Genomic DNA, 23,312 nt, shown 5'->3' with positions numbered 1-23,312 from the left:
TCTGTACTTATAAAAGTCCTTTTGCAAGATTCCTTGAGCACTTATTCCACTTGATATTAATATGGGGGATATGTACAGGTAGTCCCAAGATCCACTGAGAATGTAGCAATTTGCGCTTAGCTGATGCTTCTAGAACTATGCAGGTGGGGTGCCTGGGTGGCTCAGTCAGTTAAGGGTGTGCCTTTGGCTCAGGTCATGATCTCAGGGTCCTAGGATTGAGCCCACATCAGACTCCCTGGTCCGTGGGGAGTCTGCTTCTCCCTCTCCTTCTGCCATGCTCACTCTCTCTCTCTGTCTCTCTCTCTCAATAAAATCTTAAAACAACAACAACAGAAAAACTATGCCAGCTGTAGGTCAGCCCCCTGGACTACAAGTGAACATTATTTGCTTCTAGTCCTCATAATAGTAGTATCAGAAAGAGAAGTTGTTTTCTTTCTGTCATTCAGTATGTTTGTGTTGATAGTGTAATAAAAGAAAAGCATCATCATCAGGGCACCTGAGTGGCTCAGTCATTTGGCCTTTGCCTTGGGCTCAGGTCATGATCCTGGGGTCCTAGAATGGAGCCCCGGATCCAGCTCCCTGCAGAGTGGAAAGCCTGCTTCTTCCAATGCCCTTCCTTGTGTTCCCTCTCTCACTGAATCTCTCTTTGTCAAATAAATAAATAAAATCTTTAAAAAAAAAAGGCATCATCAGCAGCAAAAAGATTTATGAATGTCGTGTCATTGAAACAGTTTCTTAAATTAGGCAGCATGAAAATTTTCTATTCTATCACTTTTCCTGTGGGTATAAGTACTTTCTAAATATATGGATGTGTACATGACTGTACAATGGTAGATCAGTGTTGGGTGGATCCTTCTTGTTTTCATCATTCTTCTCAGGTTGGGCACCTTCTATGAATACTACTTTAGGGTCTCTCTGTATACTGACCTGAGTGCCATTTTAAATCAACTCTAGGTCAGATAACCTTGGTGAAAGCCTGATCCCTTCCATGTTTCTGGATGTTTGACAAAATATTCCCATAAAATTAGAAGAATAATGTTTTTTTCTCTCTAAGATTATTATTCTTCATTTCACCTTAATTTATGAACAATTGTTAGATGCTCTCTAGAAACTAGGAAATGGTGAGAAAAGGATTGTTGTTGACTTTCTTGCTATTCCAGTAGAATCTGTCATTGGTATAAAACCTACTCAGAAACACTTGGGTGGCTCAGTCAGTGAACTGTTTGCCTTTGGCTTGGGTCATGGTTCCAGAGTCCCGAGATGGAGCCCTGTGATGGGGGCCCTGCTCAGTGGGGAGTCTGCTTATCCCTCTCCCTCTGCAACCCTCCCCTTACTGCACCCACCCCGGCTCCTGCTGTTTCTTGCTCTCTTTCTCTCTGTGTTTGAAATTAAATGAAAATCAGTAAAACAAAAGAAAACAAAACAAAAACCAACTGTATCAATTCCAAGTCCTCCAATAATTCATGCCTTGGAGTTCTAGCTCTCATTAAAAAATATATCTCTTGGGTCATGGGCTATTGCCTCCTTAGAAATGCAGACTCCCATCCCATTCCAGTATTTCTGAACAGAATCTACATTTTTTAAAAAGATTTTATGTATTTATTTGACAGAGAGAAATCACAAGTAGATGGAGAGGCAGGGAGAGAGAGAGAGAGGGAAGCAGGCTCCCTGCTAAGCAGAGAGCCCGATGTGGGACTGGATCCCAGGACCCTGAGATCATGACCTGAGCCGGAGGCAGCGGCTTCACCCACTGAGCCACCCAGGCGCCCCCAGAATCTACATTTTTACAAGGTCTCCAATGCACTGACTTAAAATTTGAATTCACAATAGAATTTGATAAGTACATTTGTAACCCAGTAAAACATCCCACCTAAGAAGTAGCCACAGCTTATACTCTATGATAGAAACACAGTATTCAAAACTGTGTGTTACTTTGTTGAGGACTTCATTTGACAAATTACTTTGGATAAACACACAGTATTTATACTGGTTTTGTGGATCCTATGCCATCCTCTTACCTCAAAGTCACAGAATACATTAGAGCCTATTACTGGGTTAAAAATGATCTTCCTGTATAAAGGAGGATGTTCTCTGAAGGCAGAACCAGTTGTCTTCATAAAACTGGACTAACATGAGTTCACTGCTTGGTGAATCACAGATAGAAACTATATTTGGTGGTGTTGTCACAGAATGCAAACTTGATTTGCCTCAAAAAAAGAAAAATCACAGGGAATAACTTGCAACATAGAGACCCCTAGAACAAGGGAGAAGGATTTCCTATTATTTGGGGTTAGGGTGCATATTCAGAAACTGGAGCCTTATCTTTTGTAGAGCTGGGCATTAGGTGGCACAAGAGCCTCAAGAAAACCTTGTCTACATACTTTGTATTTATGTAAATGGACTTTGTGTACCGTCTTCGGTGGAGATTTTCATATTATCATGAGATAAAGGGAACTGTAGATCACTCCAACGTTTACTGCTTGGTCCATCTGCTTAGGTGTATGGGGGTGAAGTTCAAATTGGGCAAGCCCAAGCTCTTCCTCAGGGCTGTAAGTGCCCTTAGTTGGACACTTTCTGTTTTCCTGGGAACAGACTCTGTCCATGGGTGTTTTGAAAAAAATGAAAAGGTGGAAACAAGAGGGTAAGTAAAATGTGGCAGAAAGTTCAGAGGGTAAAAGCAGGACCAAGAAAGTTTGGATCGTGGGTTTAGAGGTGAACATTAACTCCCTCTCTCATCTTAGGGACCGTAGTGAACTGTGTCAATGGCCACTTGGTGACTGTGGTATTTATTGCAGGGAAAACTGACATTCATGGATGTGGCCATAGAATTCTCTGAGGAGGAGTGGGGATGCCTGACCCACGCTCAGCGGGAACTGTACAGGGATGTGATGTTGGAGAACTACAGACACTTCTGCTTCCTGGGTAAGGAACACTCCTTCTGGATTTTCCTTCCTGTAAAGACTGTTTTGCTCCTTCCTGTAAAGACTGTTTTTTGGGAGATTCCTGTTTGAATGACTGAATTTCAGATCCAGGCAGAGAGGGGAATAAGTAGGGTTTTGTAGATGGAGAGAAACATCTTTGTGATGCTTCCTTCTCAGCTTTAGCTTTAGCTTTAGCTTCCCTTTCCTCATCACTTCTGTAGATTCCTGGCAGTTCTAAACATTGAGTGGCTTAAGTGGTACTGCCCACATCTTCTACACCAATTCTCATTCATTATTCTATCTACTGCTTGGAAGTGGAGGTCAGGGTGTGAACATTGGCAATCCCTCCATCCTGTTGTAAAGGGGATTTTGAGCAATAGCATTTGGGAAACCATTTCCCAAATTTTCTAGATTTCCATTTCCCATTTTCTAGATTCTACAATGTTCTCTCTTCTCTACTGAGCACAACTGTGACTGGAACCTTGAATCTCCAGCAGTACCTGTTTTCCCTTTTTCTAATGAACAGGTCTCATTGGGTCCAAGCCAGACTTGGTGTCCTGTTTGGAACAGAATAAGTTCTGGGATGTGATAAGAAAGGAGACAGTAACCTTATATCCAGGTAGGTGAGAAAGAATGAAGCAGATGACAGAGGTGAGATCCAAATGTGAAAGAGGATGGTTGACCTTAAACTGTGTAGCTTCCATGCATTTTCTTGAATGGAAATTAGTTCAAGAAGCCCAGTGTTGTTGGTCTCCCTCTCAGTGAGGGACATATGCTATCCAAGATGATAAAACTCTTACATTCTTGAAGAATTCTCCTTCAGCTCCAGTGATGGTCCATCATATCCACAGGGAGGGTCTTTCTTTGGAGGGGGAGGGCCCCCTAATCTGAGAGTTTCTCCATTGCTGTGAGGGCCCTGTGGAAATCACCCTACTTCTGAGGACTTTCATGTTAAGCCCTTTGTAAGTTCTGTTTTGCCTTCTGTGAGATATGTGTCAGGTTAGTGCTGAGCATGTTGGAGTATGTGTGGAAATTCCGGAAACACTGGAGACAGACATACTTTCAGGTTTATGTTTTTGAGTGTTATGGAGGTTTTAATATGAACTATACAAAACTGAGACTCTGTAACTTCATCATATCACAAAGTACCTCCCTAAAATGAGAAAATTCACATCCTATATTTCCCTTCAGAAGTTCACAGTCTGGGTGTTCCATTCCTAAATGGTGAAATAATGTAATGTATCTGTTTGTTTCCTAGAATTCCTACTTAAATAATGCCATAGGGGAGCTAGGATATTTAGAACTCAATTTATAGCCTTTAATGTAGTCTCAGTTGTTACCTTATTTATTAATAATTGCACCATTTAATAATTTAATCTTATATGAAGTTCTTATGTGCTTTTCCATTCTAATTAGTTGTATATGAGATTCAGTTTTGATTTTTTAGATCCAAAGTTCCGATGGGACATGGACATGTACTTTATAAGAAGTGAGGGAGATAATTAGTACAATCCCCATATTTAAGAAAAACTTTTGCTTATAAATGTAATTTTACTTCAGGGAAAAATTAGTCATTGGATTTTTCTTCTGATTTCCTCAGAATATACCTGAATTCATCCAAATACTTAAAAAAAAATAAAGTCATTGTCAGTATATTTTCCAAAGTTGGTGTTTATTTAGAAAAGAAAGGATTTTGGTTGCTTGATTCTACAGAATGAATTTTAGCTTTATATTCTACATAAAAGGAGGTGTATATCAACATGAAACATTTTTCAATGTCTTTTTAGTGCTTACTAGTAAAATCTTTCATTAGACTTTCTATGGTTGATATTAATGAATATTCATTACAATTTTACTATCAGTGAAGGCATGCCAACAATTCCAATGTTTGTTTTTCATGGGGTCACAGTCTGTGTTTGAAAATACAGTTACACAGTGATTTTCCTTTTAGATAATTCATCTATTTTTTTTTTATTGAGAATTTTTTATCTTCAATTTTGTCTTATTCTGCTTTTTGCAATTCCATAATAATGTACTTCCTTTTGTCTGGGACTTTCCACAACATAAAGTAGTTGTGCTTTCTTTTTTGCTTGTGTATTTTATTCTAGGGGATGCAAGAGTGGCTTGGTGACTTAAGCATCTGCCTTTGGCTTAGGTCACATTCCTAGGGTTCTGGGATTCTAGATTCTACAATGTTCTCTCTTCTCTACTGAGCACAACTGTGATTGGAAGCTAGAATCTTGGAAGCTAGAGTCCCAAGTTGGTCTCCTTGGTCAGCGGGGAGCCCACTTCTCCCTCTGCCAGCTGCTTCCCCTCTTTGTACACACATGCTCTCTCTCACAAATAAAAAAAAATAAGTCTTTAAAAAGAGACATTAAATAAGCATTTTAAACTGATATTCTCAATTGCATACAAAATTATTCAACTTATCTCCACCCCTGCACCCACTTTGTTACCAGTATCACAAATTCTATCTTTTATATTGTGTACTTTATTACCTGGGTTTATGATTTAAATACTTTGATTTAAAAACATTTTGTAGGGACGTCTGGGTGGCTCAGAGGGTTAAACCTGCCTTCAGGTTAGGTCATCATCTCAGGGTCCTGGGATTGAGTTCCCCATTGGGCTCTCTGCTCAGCAGGGAGCCTGCTTCTCTTCACCCCCTCCCACCCCCTCTTGCCTCTCTGTATACTTATGATCTCTCTCTGTGTGTCAAATAAATAAAATCTATAAAGAATGCATTTTGTGGCACAAATAAAAACAACTTGTGTTACCTCATTATAACACTGCAGGTTTCTATAATTGTGAAAATATTTATAATTAGCAGAGAGGTTTATATTGTCATATGGTTTTAATTACTGCTTAGAATCCTTTCACTTGATCTAGAAGGATTTCCTTTAACATTTCTTGTAGAACAAGACTAGGAGTAAACTTAACAGGGGTTTCTATGTGGGAAAAGTGTTTATTTCTACCTTTATGGAAAACAGTTTTCCCAGATAGAGGATTCTTGGTGGATATTTTGATCTTCCAGTGCTTGAATAAACTGTCCCATGCAGTTCTTCCTACCAGGTCTGCTGTGAATCCCAGTAATAATCTTATGGAGATCTCTTAAATAAGACGAGTTGTTTTTATCACACTGTTTCAAAATTCTCTTTTTTACTGGTGACTTTTCATAGGTTAATTGTAATGTGTCACTGTGTTCATGTCTTGAATTTTATCCTACTTTAATTTTCCTGAGCTTCTTGAATTTGTCTCTTCTTTCCACAAACATGGAAATTATAAGCCCTTAGGTCTTCATATAAACCTTCTGTCCCATTTACTCTCTCCTACATTTGGGGTCCCCGTAACGTGCCTATGAGAGCACTTGTTGGTGTCTCATGAGTTCCTACTCTGCCTTTTTCCACATGTTCCTTTGTTCCTCTCAGCAGATAATTTAAAACCTGGGGTCTTTAGGTTGTCCGCATCTTTCTTCTCTTTAATCAAGTCTGTGACTGACCCCTTTGTGTATTTTTAATTTCAGTGATTGTACATTTCAGCTCCCAGCTTTGGTTGATTGTTGTGTTTTCTGTGTCTTTGGGTTTACATTTCTGTCATGTATAGTTTTACTGATGACATTTAGTTACCCTCCTACTTTTCTTCTTACTCCATGATGATTTTTATGACAGTTATTTGAATTCTTCCTCAGACAGTAAGTACTTCTGTATTAATTCAGGGCCAATTTTAGAGATTTATTTCATTCCTCCGATTAGAACATGTTTTCCTAATTCTTTTGTTTTTTTTTTTAAAGATTTTATTTATTTATTTGTCAGAGAGAGAGAGAGAGAGAGCGAGAGCGAGCACAGGCAGACAGAATGGCAGGCAGAGGCAGAGGGAGAAGCAGGCCCCCTGTCGAGCAAGGAGCCCAATGCGGGACTCCATCCCAGGATGCTGGGATCATGACCTGAGCTAAAGGCAGCCGCCCAACCAACTGAGCCACCCAGGTGTCCCTGTTTTCCTAATTCTTTGCCTCTGATTCTAAATCAGAATATATTTTTAGAGAAAAAAATAACTAGATTAATTATATTTTAGTCATGGAAAATATAGGCATGTGGGCTGCCAACCTCTCTACAATTGGACATCTCTGTGTATCTTTTGTGTCCCCCAAACTGAAAAACATACCTACTTTTGGATGGAAATATTCTATTTTTTTTCAAAGATTTTATTTATTTGTTAGAGAGAGAGCACAAGCACAGGCAGACAGAGTGGCAGGCTAGAGGCAGAGGGAGAAGCAGTCTCCCTGCCGAGCAAGGAGCCCGATGTGGGACTCGATCCCAGGACGCTGGGATCATGACCTGAGTCAAAGGCAGCCGCTTAACCAACTGAGCCACCCAGGCATCCCGGAAATATTCTATTTTTGACCAGAACCCTTACTTAGAACATTAACAGTCCATTATTTCATACTTTGCCGGGGTAAATGGTGTATATTGTGTTTCTATAATGAAGGAAACTTGAGAAAATAAAACATTAAAACAGTCATAATGAAGGGAAAGTGAATTTACTGTAGTGCACTGTATTTGTCAAAAAAAGAAAATTGGGGGGTTCCTGGGTGGCTCAGTGGGTTGAGCCTCTGCCTTTTTTTCAGGTCATGATCCCAGGGTCCTGGGATCGAACCCCGCATCATTTTCTCTGCTCAGCAGGGACCCTGCTTCCCCCCCACCCTCTGCCTGACTCTCTGCCTACTTGTGATCTCTGTCAAATAAATAAATAAATTCTAAAAAGAAAAAAAGAAAGAAAGAAAGAGAATTGAGGGGCAAGTGGGTGGCTCAGTCAGTTGAGTGTCTGCCTTTGGTTCAGGTCATGATCCTGGGGTCCTGAGGTTAAGCCATGTATTGGGCTCTCTGCTCAGTGGGAAGCCTGCTTCTCCCCCTCCCTCTGTCTGCAGCTCCCCCTACTTGTGTTCCCTGTTTCTCCCTCTTTGTCACCAGCAAATAGAGGTGACTATTTCTGCTTCAAACAGCCCACCCAGTTTTTAGGTTAGATGTCCCTATGTTGTTTCAAAGCCCATGCTCTCCTTATACTCCTGACCTGAGTGAAAAGTGGGTTTTTATCAGTTGTAGAAGCTGGTAAAATTAATTTGAGTACCCTGTTATGCTTACATTTAAAATTGAATCAATTGAAGGATAGGGACACCTGGGTGATTTAGTTAAGCATCTGCCTTTACTTAGAACAGGCTGGTCCTGGGAAGGAGCTCCATAACTGGCTCCCTGCTCAGCCAGATATGTCTCTCTCCCTCTGCCTTCTGTTCCCCGTGATTGTACACACACACTGTACATAAAATAAGTGAGTTAAATCTTTAAAAAAAAGAAGGATAATAACTCATTATTCAGTATGTGTCATCTTCTGGTCAGCTATACCATGAAAAGGCTCCTGTGTACTTGTAGGAAAGAAGACACATATTTTGTGTTATGTACACAGTGAGTAGGTAGATGCTCAGGTCTTATAAAATAGCTCAGATACACTAGATATACTCTGGTTTTTCCATTTCTTCTCTCTAGTGTTGTTTATCCTAAGGCATTGCACTTATTCTTGCCCTTTCTTTGCCCCAGGATACCTGCCTCACCACTAGGCATCAATCCTTGTTCCTTACAGCAAAGGAGGCTGTCAATCTGATAGGATTCAGGAAATTTGATCTGAATTCTTTCTGTTTTCCTTCAGGGAACACCATTTTCCCCCAAGGTAGTACTCTCACAATGCCATTGAACCCTACTATTCTATGGGCCAGGGTAATATATAAATGTCACACACATGGATGTAGATATTTGAGAACGTCTCTTGAACTTCACCACAGCATCTGGCACAAAGGCGATCAAACTTTGTCCTGAAACTAGCTGTTTCTTTCTTTTTTTTTTTTTTTTTTTTAAGATTTGTAAAAAGATTTAATTAATTTATTTGACAGAGAGAGAGATATCACAAGTAGGCAGAGCAGCAGGCAGAGAGAGAGAGAGAAGCAGGCTCCCTGCTGAGCAGAGAGCTCGACATGGGACTTGGTCCAAGGACCTTGAAATCATGACCTAAGCTGGAGGAAGAGCCTTAACCCACTGAACCACCCAGGTGCCCCAAAACTAGTTGTTTCAAAAAGGCCCTAGAATTAACAGTATCCTTAATCTTAATGCCCAGGGATTTTATGCTATATGTAAATGCATAGCTGATTAACAGCTACTTAGACCTGCAATTATGTATGTTCTTAAAAGAAAATTGATTAAAGATTTAGAGTAAAAATGTTATATCCAATCTATTTAAAATTTTTAACCTATATTAATGTCTTGTATACATTTCTTGACTTATATGAAAAATATTTAAATAATTTCCAATACATTTTTTTAGGAGTTATGTACTTAATTTAGAGAAAGTACAAAGGAGTGTGGCAGGGTGGGGCAGACTGAGAGGGAGAGAGAATCTCAAGCCAACATCCTGCTGAGCTCAAAGTCCGACCCAGGGCTCCATAATATGACGTTGAGATTATGACCTGATCTGAAACAAAGAGTTCATTGCTTAACCGATTAGCACCCAGGAGCTACACTTTATTATTATTATTTTTTAATATTTAATATTTATTTTAGAGAGAGGGAGAGAGTTAGTAGGGTAAAGGGCAGAGAGAAAGGGATTTCTGAAGCTGACTCCCTGCTAAGTAGAGAGCCCAATGCAGGGCTCCACCCCAGGACCCTGAGATCATGACCTGAGTCATAACCACTTAACCAACTAAGCCACCCAGGTACCCCTGTTCCAAATCACTTAAATTTGGATTGCTTTCATTCAAGAACATGAACTAAAGTGCATCTAGGGTCATCTCAGGAAGCTCAAGGAAGTATATTTGAGGTGGGAGCTCAAGGAAGGTATAGAGGGAAGAGAGAGATGAAAGAAGTGAAGACTCTGTCAGAGTCAGATACATTAATGAATAAAGAAAATGTGTGTTGTGTATTTTGTGTGTCTTTGTGTCCCAACACTAACATGACCAGAGGCATAGAGGGTTTGCAAGAGTGACTTATCTATAGATAACTCAGGGATGACCTGTGACTTAGTTCCTGTAGAGGCGTCCATTTTAGCCTGTGTTAGAATCCACTGGAACACTTGGAAATCTTGGATTGTTGTGCCTATCCCCATATTACCATATCAGTAATTCTTAATTTTCTTGTCCTCTAATTTGTCATTTCAACTTTTATGGTTAGTGTTTTTTATTGTTCTTCGGAACTTTTTCTTACACCAAGACCACAGAGATAGAATCCTTTTAGTTTCTGTAAACACAACATTATCCTTAAAATTTCAATCAGAAATGCATTAAAAAATCAATGAATTGTGAGATTTCTGTAGTAACTGAAGTTTTTTATTCTTTTTTTACCCCCCCAACATAACTAACAAATTGAAATGTATTCTGAAAATGTTGTGCTTTCTTTTCACTTGCTTACAGAAGTTATTTCTTGATATGGATTCACATTGCCACAGTCTTGGAATCAACTTCTCTGTGATTTGTCTCCATCTTTTCCTGCGTCTAGTCCTGCTTAGCAATCACACAGGACCACACAACCCATGTCAGCTTGGATGTCATAAACCTTCCATGGGCCACTTGACTCAAATGAATGATCATTCCTCTTCCCACAGTAGCGTGGCCTCTGGGGCTTGGCAATAGCAACAGTCTTCATGTTACAGGCTGTAGCTGGAATCCTGGCAACCTGATGGGTGTTTTATCATTATGTCTTTATTTCACTGGGTGTAGGTGAAGTTATACAGATTTACTGCCAAACACATGAGTATAGGCAATAGGTTTGTCTGGGATAGAGCCAAGAGGGCACTTTGGTGCCCCTGGAGAGAAGGGAGGCAGACAACCTGGGAGCAGACAACATGGAAACAACCATCTGAAGGATGGCACAGAGTGGAAGATTATTCAGTAGTCTAAAAGTCCTATCCTGAGACAAAACTTGCAGAGAGATGTGTTTTCAAGAACACAGAAGCTGGATGGCACCATCTCCCTCTCCCGCTCTATAGCATAAACATAGAACCCCACTCAGCAGGGACACTGGTTGTCTGCTTTTCTTGCACCAAGCCCCACTTCCCTGTGTTCTGGTGGGACTGCCCTTCTTGGTGAGGCTTGCCTGAGGACCAGCAAGGTGGGCCCCTGCCCACACCACATCTGCTGAGCAGGGAGTTCTGTAGGGCCTCAGCTCTGATGGAGTTGATGTCAGGTCTCCTATTACAGGTAGACCAGAGCTCACCTAATCACACTGAGGTTAGGGTCCAAAGATTTCCCACAGCAAGCAAGGAGAGCCTCTGCAGACCACTGGCCTGAAGGATAGAAGAGGGCACATTAGTGGCTTTTCCAAATACAGAAGAAGGCAGAGACTTAGACAAAATACCAAGATGAAAAAATTTATCTTACATGAAATGAGATATGGTCATAGCTAGAGACCTAATGGAAACATAAATGAGTGACTTGCTTGATGGAGAATTTAAGGCAACAATCTTGGGGGATATTCCCAGAGATGAGAAAAGAATAATGAGAACCTTAACATAGAGAGCAGAAAAAAAAAAATGGGGGCATGTGAGTATCTCACTCCATTAAATATCTGACTCTTGGTTTTGGTTCAGGTAGTGATCTCAGGATCCTGGGATCTAGCCCCAAGTCAAGTTCCTCATTCATTGTGGTGTCTTCTTGGTATTCTCCCTTCCTCTCCTTTCGTATAGCTCCTACTCATGCTCTTTCTCTCTGTCTCTGTCTCAAATAAATGAATCTTTTAAAAAAATCAAAGAGATTAACAATGCAATCAATCAGTTTGGAAACAGGCTTGATGCAATGAACAGGAGGCAGGAAGAAATAGAGGAACAACTTTCTGAATGAATGAAAAATAATGAATCTGAATCAAAGAGAGATGTATCATCTCTCTCAAGATTTCATTTAGGGAACAGAGTGACTCCATCAAATATAGTATCATTCCTAGATTCCCAGGCACTTTTATTGAGTATTTTTAATCATGACATGTCCAATATGCTCATACTTGTGTTCTGTCTCAATTAATAGGATCATGCCTTTTTTGATCTTCATTCTGTTATTATGGAGTCTTCAATTTATAGTTTTCCATACTTCAACACCCTTAATTCCAGCGAGATTTTAACTTATGTTGCCAAATGGTAACATAAGATCTAGGAATGATACTATATTTGATGGAGTCACTCTGTTCCCTAAATGAAATGATACTATATCAAATATAGTATCTTCCTTGAGCTTTTCTGTGCTGAGACAGTTTTGTTTCCAAATTAAACTGTTATTCTGATCTAAGAAGATTCCCAGTTTTTTTCGTATAAGTTTGATAATTCAGTCTTAGTAACTTGTGCATTTTTATGAATTATCTGGGTATTTTTTTTTCTAAGTTACCTGATTAGTATGTAATTGTTGACCTAATTAAAGCATTGCCAGTTTTGTTTATTATTTTGGTTAAAAAGGGCATTATACACCTGAACCAAAGAATACATTATATGTTAATAAAAAAATAATAATTTAAAAAAAAACCAAAAGAAAAAAAACAATAAAAAATAAAAAGAGCATTACATTCAATGTATTGTTATTGTTTATTCTGATCTATTCTATTTATTTCACATTTTTGTTATTTTCTTTCTCTACTAAATTTCAGTATTTTTTTCTGAAAGGAAAACTTATTTTCAGTATTTTTCCCCTTATATTATTTTGTTATTTTATTTTATATTTTTAAATACTTTGTTTATTTATTTGACAGAGATCCCAAGTAGACAGAGAGAGACAGGCAGAGAGAGAGGGGGACGCAGGCTCCCTGCTGAGCACAGCCCAATGTGGGGCTTGATCCCAGAACCCTGAGATCATGACCTGAGCTGAAAGCAGAAGCTAAACCCACTGAGCCACCCAGGCACCCCAGTTTTTCCCTTCTTTTAGTAGGAAAGTTGTTTATTCCAACTTTTTTCTTTTCTTTCTTTTTTTTAAAGATTTATTTATTTTTATGACAGACAGAGATCACAAGTAGGCAGAGAGGCAGGCAGAAAGAGAGGGTGAAGCAGGCTCCCTGCTGAGCAGAGAGCCTGATATGGGGCTCGATCCCAGGACCCTGCGATCATGACGCGAGCCAAAGGCAGAGGCTTCAGCACACTGAGCCACCCAGGCGCCCTAACCCAGGCACTTTTATTGAGTATTTTTAATCATGACATGTCCAATATGCTCATACTTGTGTTCTGTCTCAATTAATAGGATCATGCCTTTTTTGATCTTCATTCTGTTATTATGGAGTCTTCAATTTATAGTTTTCCATACTTCAACACCCTTAATTCCAGCGAGATTTTAACTTATGTTGCCAAATGGTAAAATCGGCTTTTGACTTAGTTTGTTCTATTTTATTGTGGACTTTGCATAAATATTCCTCACAGGTAGTAGTTTGTAGACTTCTTTAGCTATAGTGTCTTCTCCTGGCTCAGATGACCTGGTAACGCTGGTGCCCTAGAGAGCATGTTCTGCTGATTTCTCTGATCTTCACTCCTTGGAAATGTTTGAGGAGATTTGAAGTCCTTTGTTATGAAGTGTCTGTTTGAATTCTCCAGTGAATTCATCTACACAGGACTTTTCCTTGTTGGGAGTTTCTTCACTACTCTTTCATTGTGCTTAGTAGTTGTTGATAAGTTTTAATTTTAAAATATTTCTTCATGATTGTTATACCTTTTTTGAAATTTATTGTTGACTTTTGTTATCACTTTCTTGGCACATGATTATACATTGTCTCCTTTGATAATTACTTTTATTTCTATGGTATTAGTTCTACGATGTCTGCTTTTACTTCTTCATTTCTCCTTTTACATGGTCTTTTCTCATTTATTTGCTCTTGATTTAGTTCATGGGCTGTCAATTTTGTTGATCTTTTCTGACAACCAACTCTTCCTATTGTGGATATGTTCCTATTTTTACTGTATTCTATTGGGTTAATTTCAGTTTTATGTTTAAGAACCCACCCTTCCACAATTTTATTCTCATATGACACTTTTGCTGATTATTAGAGATAGAGGAAAATGATGTGTGCTACAAGATGACAATACCACAGAATTATCTATTAGGATATGTGGTCTGTAGGTTGTGTGCAAAGTTCTATATCCATGGAGGAATGAAGTCCTCATGATTCCTTCTCGGCCATCTTTCTGACATTCTTTGATTGACTTGAAGCTTGTATATTAGAAGACATTCGTATATTCATTTGAATGTGATAAGGAGAATGACTTCACTTTTCTCTTATTAGATATCTTTCAGAAAAGTTTTCAGTTAGCAATAATTGTGCCTCACATAAACCTCATTGGCTATGATACTGCCAGTGTGCAAAGCTTCTCTTATTTGATATCTTTCAACTGTATCTTCACATGACACTCAAAGCTGCCTGCAGAAGCCAAGCATAAAAGTTACTTTCCAAAAAGTGTCAGTGGGTAGATATGAAAATAGTGCTGTTGAAAATGTATACTTAATGACATACTGGGATAGTGATGGGGATAGTGAAGGGCATCAAAGATACCATGAAGGACATAGACATTTGGAGACAACTGCACTTGATAAGAATCAAAATGACCAGAATAGTGAAGGATATAAAATATAGTTGAAAACCTTACTTTTTAAGTCAACTGTTTCTACAAAGCAGTGTGTTTCTGTCAGCAAAAGCTCCAATCAAATATTCAAACATACATACAGAGAGAAACCTTTCCAATGTAAAGAATTTGGCAAACCTTTAAATTCAGTTCAACCCTATTTTAGCATCACAGAAATCATACAGTAGAGAAACCATACAAATGTGAGGAATTTAGTAAAACCTTTAAGGACTGTTTATCACTAACTGGACACAGGCAAATCCATACTGGAGATAAACTCTACAAATGTAAAGAATGTGGCAAAAATTTTAAATTTCACACAGCATTTACTTAACATCACAAAATTCGTACTGGAGAGAAACCTTGCAAGTGTAAAGAATCTGGCAAGGTCTTTAACAGGCACTCAGGCCTTACTCAACATCACAGAATTCATGCTGGAGAGAAACCTTACCAATGTGAAGAATGTGACAATGCCTTTAACAGGCACTCAACCCTTATTCATCATCACAGAATTCATACTGGACAGACATCTTACAAATGTCCAGAATGTGGCAAGGCCTTTAAGAGGCAATCAGCCCTTATTCAGCATCAAAGAATTCATACTGGAGAGAAACCTTACCAATGTCCAGAATGTGGCAAGGCCTTTAACAGGTACTCAAACTTTATTCAACATAGCAGAATTCATACTGGAGAAAAATGTACCAATGTCCAGAATGTGGAAAGGCCTTTAAACAGCACTCAGCTCTTACTCAACATCACAGAATTCATACTGGAGAGAAACCTCAGAATTGTAAATAATGTGGCAAGGCCTTTAGATTGTTCTCAACACTTACTCATCACAGAATTTATCACAGAATTACATATAAATGTAAAGAAATTGGAAAGACTTTTCAACAGCACTCACACCTTAGTAACCATAATAGAATTCATACTGGATAGAAACCTTACAAATGTAAAGAATGTTGAAAAAATGCTTAAGGACTGCTCTACCATACACATCAGAGATTTCATATTGGAGAGTAACTATGCAAATATAAAGAATGTGTCTTACCTCTCTCTCCCTGGAGCACACAACTTAATGTCATCGTTGTCATAGGAAGAAAACTAGAAAATGTGAAAAAAGTGGTCAAACCTTTAACTGGAATTCAGTCTGTACTCAGTGTCAAAAAATGCAAACCCTAGGGGCACCTGGGTGGCTCAGTGGGTTAAAGTCTCTCCCTTCCACTCAGGTCATGATCCCAGAGTCCTGGGATCGAGTCCCGCATCAGGTTATTTGCTCGACAGGGAGCCTGCTTTCCCCTCTCTCTCTGCCTGCCTATCTGCCTACTTGTGGTCTATCAAATAAATAAAATCTTTTTTTTTTAAAAAGCAAATCCTAGAAACATAATGAATGTGGAAAGGCCTTCTTTTCAATATACACTTAAGCGAATACCAGAGAGGACATTAAAGTAAGTAGATTGAAAGATACCAGAGTTTGGAAAACTATTTAATTGATCATCAGATGTCAATAACATTTGACAAATAGCTAGTAGAAAGCCATACATCAGTCACTCTATTCAGACAGTACTCTGTATCAAAACAGTTATTCCAAAGAAAAAGACAAAGTTAAAGGAAATAGATTTGTTGTTATACACAAGAGATTTAATGGGTGGACTTTTACATAGATATAATTAATTTCAATGTGCTTTTTTGTTACACTGACCCTATTTGGGATTTTTGACTAATAATAATGTACCTAATTCTCAAATCACTTCAGAAAATTTATTTATTCCTACTGTGTGTGTGTGAAACCATGTGGCTGATTGTAGGTATATCAAAGATATTCGATGCACTTCTGCATTAGATGGGACTCATGCATCCCCAATTTTCCATGGAAGATGAAGGACAGGATAATATGCAACAAATGAAGAAAATCTAAATGGAGATGCTGTTTATGGTTATAATATTGATGTAAGTTACCATGAGATAGGTGTTCAGATCATGATTGTTATCCATTTATTAAAACTAAAGAATTTCCTCAAACTAGAAATACAAGGTTTTACTAATTGTTCTTTACAGAAAAAGAGGTGGTTGTCCAGTTCAGTACTAATGTATCTTCGTAATAGTGATCTTTAGAGAGTAGGAGTTGATGTGGTTGAAATGCAGAAATCCTCACAGATAGCAAAAAGAGCATAGCTCACTCTTCCCTGCAATGCCATATCATTGGACACACACATTTGTTAATGATTCTCAGTCCTGAAATATATGGTAATCACTACTCCCACATCATGATACAGCATTTGAGGGCTTTTAAATGCTTGCATCTTATATTTTGAACAGGGATAATAGAGTAGATTTGAAATACATAACATAGTCTGTGTACTTAATATATTTTAATTAATAAAACATAATTGTTTTTAACATCTTAATATGGGTGTGTAATGAATGTGTTATCACACCACCAATGTGAAACTATCTCACTCTATTGAAGGTTGTAGAGAGCTCATGGTATCTATCCCCTACTTGGTAATGGAGTGGAATAATATTCCTAGGAATCCATTCTCTCAGTTGCTTAAGTTAATACCATGTGTGAATCCCCCCTCCGGTTTATGTATTGTATCATTTTCTCCTCTTTATGAATACTATGTTATTATTGTTGATGTGTTACAGATTATATGGAGGTATAGTTGACCTTGTAGTTTACATACTCCCTGATACTGCTATTTGGCATCTCCTGTGTGTAACCAGTAGTTTTCCAGGAGCCATGAATCGACACCTACCCATCTCACTAGTGTGTTCCCTAGACAACACCCTGCAGAGTCACAAGGCAATGTAACTTCTGATATGACAACAAGCCACCCTTGTGAGCAGCCATCTCATTTTTCCTAAGGCTTCCGACTCCCATGTCCCTTAGAAAAGATTTCCACAGAGCTTACCTAAACCTGTTTTAGTTTCAATGGCCTAGTCTGGACTTACTGCTCAGACTCTAAAGCATTGGATTCTGGCCCATAGTAAAGTTATGTTACACTGAGCTGTTGTTTTGATGTGTCTATGAAGTACATATGTGCATATGACCTTGATGTGTGTTTAATAGATAAGCCAGAAGTAGAAGAGACCTATTCTAAATGGAGTGATATTGTAGCTCAGGTAAGAGATATAAAATATAACATGATGAATTAGCATGTGCAGAACAGTGGTCTGGGGTGAACAACAGACTCAGCATTAGAAGAATAATTTCTTCTTGTTTTATTTCCTAGTTATTTCCAAATCTCCAGTTGTATTTTTCCTCATTTTTGTTTCCACTTCCATAGACATCACAACCATTCTTTTTTTGCCTGAATTGTGGTAAGGGTGTTCTCACTAAACAATTGATATTAGAGAGATGGACAGACAAAGGGCATTTATTCAGCTATTTAGGCCTGGTTGTGGGATGTGAATCTCAGTAAAATTTGATGAAGGCAACATCCTTAGGGAGAAAGGGAAGACCTATTAAAAGAAAAATGTGAAAAACCCTGTTGTGGGGAAGGAACTGGATATGGCTCGCTTTAGTCATTCCAAAGTACAGGCTTGGTGGTTGGTGTCATCTGGTGAATACATGTAATGGGGAATGTGAATTGGCAAATATGTTAGTTTTAAAGATTTTATTTATTTATTTGACAGACAGAGATCACAAGTAGGCAGAGAGGCAGGCAGAGAAAGAGACATAGAGAGGAGGAAGCAGGCTCCCTACTGAGCAGAGAGCCCAATGCGAGGCTCAATCCCAGGACCCCAGGATCATGACCAGAGCTGAAGGCAGAGGCTTTAACCCACTGAGCCACCCAGGCATCCAAATATGTTAGTATTAAAGGAGTAGGGAAGACTTTATCTTCATGATTTAACTGAATTCCTGTCTGTAAGTGAGGACCAGATGCTCTTGGATTGCAGTGATAACTGTAATGGCCCAGGTCTAGATCAGTGGCACTGGATGGGATGGGTTTTGGATGATGCAATCATTTATGCTGGGGTCCAGCCTTGGCAGGTCCAGGTGTCCCAAAGGAGGGGCAGTGTTGGCAAAAGGAATGGGAGAGCCACACAGTGAGTTCTGGTCAGTAGTCAGGCATATCCATTTTATTTTATCTTAGAGCTTCTTATATAGGCAGTTTAATTGGGGTAGGGGATTAATTACATCTATGCAAAGGACATCAAAGGGCTCAAGCACTCATCAGATAATTTTTCTTTGTTCAGCACAAGTTATTCTAGTGTAAGCTATAGTGGGTACAGACTGGTGGCAGGGATGGGGGACAGGGTCTCGCCTCTTGAATAGTCATGTCCCTCTGAAAGCCATGGGAGGGAGCAGAAATAGGTGCTTTTTGGTCTGGAGTCTGAAGGAAAACAGGATATAGGTTAAAGGAAAATGAGAAGCTCTAGAGATGAACTAGATAGTAAGGAACTGCAGGAAACAGGATATAGGTTAATGGAAAATGAGAAGCTTTAGGGATGAACTAGGTAGAAAGGAACTGCAGGAAAACAGGATACAGGTAAATGGAAAATGGGAAGCTATCTGAAAAAACTAAGTATATAGGAGAGAAGTAGGAACCCGAAGGCGTTACCTTTGCTGGAAGCAGGATGTATTTCAGTGGCTTGGCTTGTGAAAGCCTTGGACAAACATCAACCTAAGTAGGAAAGTGTCTATTGTGGTACACATTTAAAGTTCTCCAGTGTCTTGGGTACAGAATAATTTACCTCCTTAAAGTTGCTCTGGCCCACAAGCCTGAGAAATGTTTGTGGCAGATTAGCAAGGGGCTCTTTGAGAGAGATACGGGGATCAGAGGGAAAGGCAAGAGACTATCAAACCATGCTTATCTGTGGTGCTATCTGACCCTCAGCAGAATTAGGCCTGCATCAGTTCAGACCTTAACCTAGTGAGGCAATGCCCTCGACCAAGCCTCATGGCCCCCAACACATTTAGGTATAGCTTTAAAATGTCACAAATGTGGGGAGCAAGAAGCCCCCTGGATAGTGGAATAGGCAGGATTAGCAAGGTGTGAGCTGCGGTTGCACCCAAACCCGTGTTTCCCATGTATATTGATAAGGAAAACCTATCATATGTTCTGAAGTGGCCGACCAGTCCAACAGGGGAATCCCAGTCCCAGTCCCAGGGCCATCCCAGGCTTTCCTCTAGCCCTACCAGCCACAGCTGCAAGAGTGACACAGATAAGGAAGTAAAAATGTATAAATACCCCCTTTGTTTTTGCTCGGGGTTCAGACCTTGAGAGAGTACTCTCTTCTGAGCTTGCGGGTGTGAAATCAACCTCTGGTCCTCCATGGTCTCTGAGTGCCACTTGGTCCTTTCGCCAGGATCCAGTCCACAGTCCATAAGAATATAACCACTGTTAAGGTTAGATCCATTGCAGATGGGGGGACCTTTCAGGGAAGCAGCTGCATTGCTGTGTGGGGCCTCTTCTCTAGTCAGTACCATGAGGAGTATGGGCTCAGGTTCTGGCTCTGTCCGTGGTGCTGATTAGTTACAGGAGCAGCTCAGCGGCTAGAGCGAATGAGTATTTCTGTTTTGAACAGTCCAACCCAATTAGTCACTGACTACTGAATGAATAAATAAGATTTGATATGTAGGTACAATGGAATATTAGCATAAAAAGGAATGAAATCTTGCCACTTGCAACAATGTGGATGGTGCTAGGGAGTATTATGCTAAGTGATATCAGTCAGAGAAAGAGAAATGCCATATGATTTCACTCATAGGTAGAATTCAACAAATGAAAAAGTGTGCAATGAGAAAGAAAAAAAAAAGAAAGAAAGGGAGACACAAAGAAAGAAACAGACTCTTACCTATAGAGAGCAAGCTGATGGAAGCCAGCGTCCAGGTAAGTAAGCAGATGAGTTAAACTAGTTACAAGGTTTAAGGAGTACAATTGTGACAAGCATCAGGTTTTATATGGAATTGTATAGTAACTATTGTACTCCTGGAATGAATATTACCTTATATGTTAACTAACTGAAATGTAAACAAGAGCCTTAGAAATGTTTTGTTTTGGCTGACTTAAACTTTTTGTCTTAGATTGATTGACTCCTAGCCATTGCAGAAAAAATAATTTTGGAAACAAATTGAAACATTTCTCTTTCCTCCCTTCCAGATTCCCCCCAAGTTCAGAAACTCTCAGTGACTATTCTACTTTTATGCCAAAATATGTATTTGCATAATTTCAATAAGACTATGTCTGCTTATGACAAGAAACATAAACAAACACTGGCTATGGGGCACCTGGGTGGCTCAGCACATACCAGGCACCTACCTTGACCTCTGGTCATGATCCCAGCATCCTGGATGGAGCCCAGAATCAGGTCCCTGCTCTGGGGAAGTTGCTTCTCACTTTCCCTCTGTCCTTTCCCTTGCTCATGCTCATACTTTCTCTCTCAAAGAAATACATAAAATAAAAATTATCGGGGCATCTGGGTGGCTCAGTGGGTTAAAGCCTCTGCCTTCGGCTTGGGTCCTGGTCCCAGGGTCCTGGGATTGAACCACACTTTGGACTCTGCCTGGCAGGGAGTCTGCTTCCCTTCCTCACTTTCTGCTTACTTGTGATTGTCTGTCCAATAAATAAATAAAATGTTAAAAAAATTTTTTTTAAACAAAAGTATTTAACAAACACTGGTTATATTACCAAAGCTTTGACTGGAGTGTTGTAGCTGTGAATGAGATGCATAGACTCACACATAATGAGACAGCTAAAAGGGACTAAAATTCACTTTATGCAACCAATAAAGCCCCTTTGGAAATATCATCCTGACACCTTGCTTAGAGAGTGTCCAGCAGCCTTACCAGGTTATTAAGAGGATCACTCTCTAACAGGTGCAGGAACCTAGAGATATTTGGGGATCTTAAGATAAGAGGAACTCACCCAAATCTATAGGACTCCTGGGCAATGTCTGTTGGGAAGTATTTGGCTTGACTTTTGGCCTGGGGGCACTATTGAAAATTCAGTCTAGAGATTCATTATGAAATGGTCAGCAAAGCTGGTCTTAAAGAGGCTGTAAGACAGGGTGCCTGGGTGGCTCAGTGTGTTAAGCTGCTGCCTTCGGCTCAGGTCATAATCTCAGGGTTCTGGGATCAAGTTCTGCATTGGGCTCTCTGCTGGGCAGAGAGCCTGCTTCCCTCTCTCTCTCTCTCTCTCTCTGCCTGCCTTTCTGCCTACTTGTGGTCTCTCTCTGTCAAATAAATAAATAAAATCTAAAAAAAAAAAAGAGGCTATAAGTCAAAACTCTATTCTTGGTGTGCTTATGTAAATAACCAGGCCAAGTTTTCTTTCTTGAGCTAGACTTACTTTACAATAAAGTTAGTGTTAATTTGGGTGTGTTTGGTAACAATGAGGTGATTACAGAGAAAAATATGTTTTAATAACACATGTATATAGATTAAAAATTTTAATAGTATTCATAATAAAATGTACTGAATCCAGATTTCTTCTAGGGTCGTCTAGTGCCTGGCTTCCAATCCCTATATTAACATTTTGATTCTTCTCTCATGTTTCACACTTGGAATCATTTAAGAACAAAAACTGCCTTTTTCCCCCAAAGGTCTTCAAACTTAATGTAAATGATCTGATGTAATAAAATTGTCCTAATAGCTCCCGTATAAACAGTCTTAGGGCTGTGGCTCCATGAGCCACTGAAAACAAGAGCAGATGCATTTGAACTATAAACCAGGAAGATCTGTCCGGTGGTTGCTACCTGTCCTCTATCTCAAGATACTTCAAGTTGGACATCTGACCAGATGTCTGGTCAACTGCTACCCTTAGAAGACAGAAACTGGCTTAACATTTGCTTTAATCATGAATCACCATTCTCCTTTTGTTTTCATGTAAATGCCTCATTTAATTACATTGCCTGCAAATGTAATTAATGCAATTAATTACTGCATGCATGTATGGCTTCAGTAGGATCTATCAGTTAGATATTTTCTGCAGGAAACTGGGAAAATAGACATAAGTACCCTGGTCCATCCCAGGCCTTTAAGGCTCTAAATCAGGACATGAACCTAAAGGCCTCTTGCAGAATGTGTTTGGACATAAGCAGACCAGTAAACTCCCTCCTGACCTACTGGATAGTAATTATCTAAATAGGCCTCCTCCAAACAAACCCAGGTTATGGGAGGAAAGAGGCTATTGTGGATGAAGGGGCTTCTGACTCTCTCTCTCTCACTGTTCTTGCTCCTAATAGATGTGGGGGCTTCTCCCTCACTCATTGCCCATTTTAATGCCTCTGACTGGAGCCAGCTGTGGTTGGTCTCCCTCAGGATGAGACATTTTTTTTTTTTTTAATCACGAAAAAACTGTATTTAGATTTAGCCAGCTGGACTCAGTTTAGATGATCCCAATTTTGTTGGCAACATCTAAAGCATCATAGTCAGGGGCCAGCCGAACTGATGTCTTCTTCTCTCCATCAGGCCTGATTAAGGTGTTGACCTTGGCTACATCAATGTCATAAAGCTTCTTCACAGCCTGTTTAATCTGGTGCTTGTTGGCCTTGACATCCACAATGAACACAAGAGTGTTGTTGTCTTCTATTTCCTTCATGGCTGACACAGTAGTCAGGGGAACTTGATGATGGCATAGTGATCAAGCTCGTTTCTCCTCGGGGCGCTCTTTTGAGGGTATTTGGGCTGCTTTCGGAGACGCAGAGTCTTGGGTCGTCGGAACATAGGTGATGTGCGGATCTTTTTTTTTTGTGACTGGACACCTTTCAGAACCACTTTCTTGGCTTTCAAAGCCTTTGCTTTGGCTTCAGTTTTGGGGGGGCAGGGGC

At 39.6% G+C, this 23,312-nt stretch overlaps 1 pseudogene; it reads right to left on the bottom strand.

The window, feature by feature from the left end:
* Positions 1-14,149: 14,149 nt before the first annotated feature.
* Positions 14,150-14,281, bottom strand: LOC132006271 (U4 spliceosomal RNA; annotated as a pseudogene).
* Positions 14,282-23,312: the final 9,031 nt, after the last annotated feature.

Source organism: Mustela nigripes, chromosome 17 (genome assembly GCF_022355385.1).
Source record: "Mustela nigripes isolate SB6536 chromosome 17, MUSNIG.SB6536, whole genome shotgun sequence".
Classification (NCBI taxonomy): Eukaryota; Metazoa; Chordata; class Mammalia; order Carnivora; family Mustelidae; genus Mustela; species Mustela nigripes.
The sequence above is the reverse complement of the archived record's forward strand: the minus strand, read 5'-3'. Positions and strand labels throughout refer to the sequence as shown.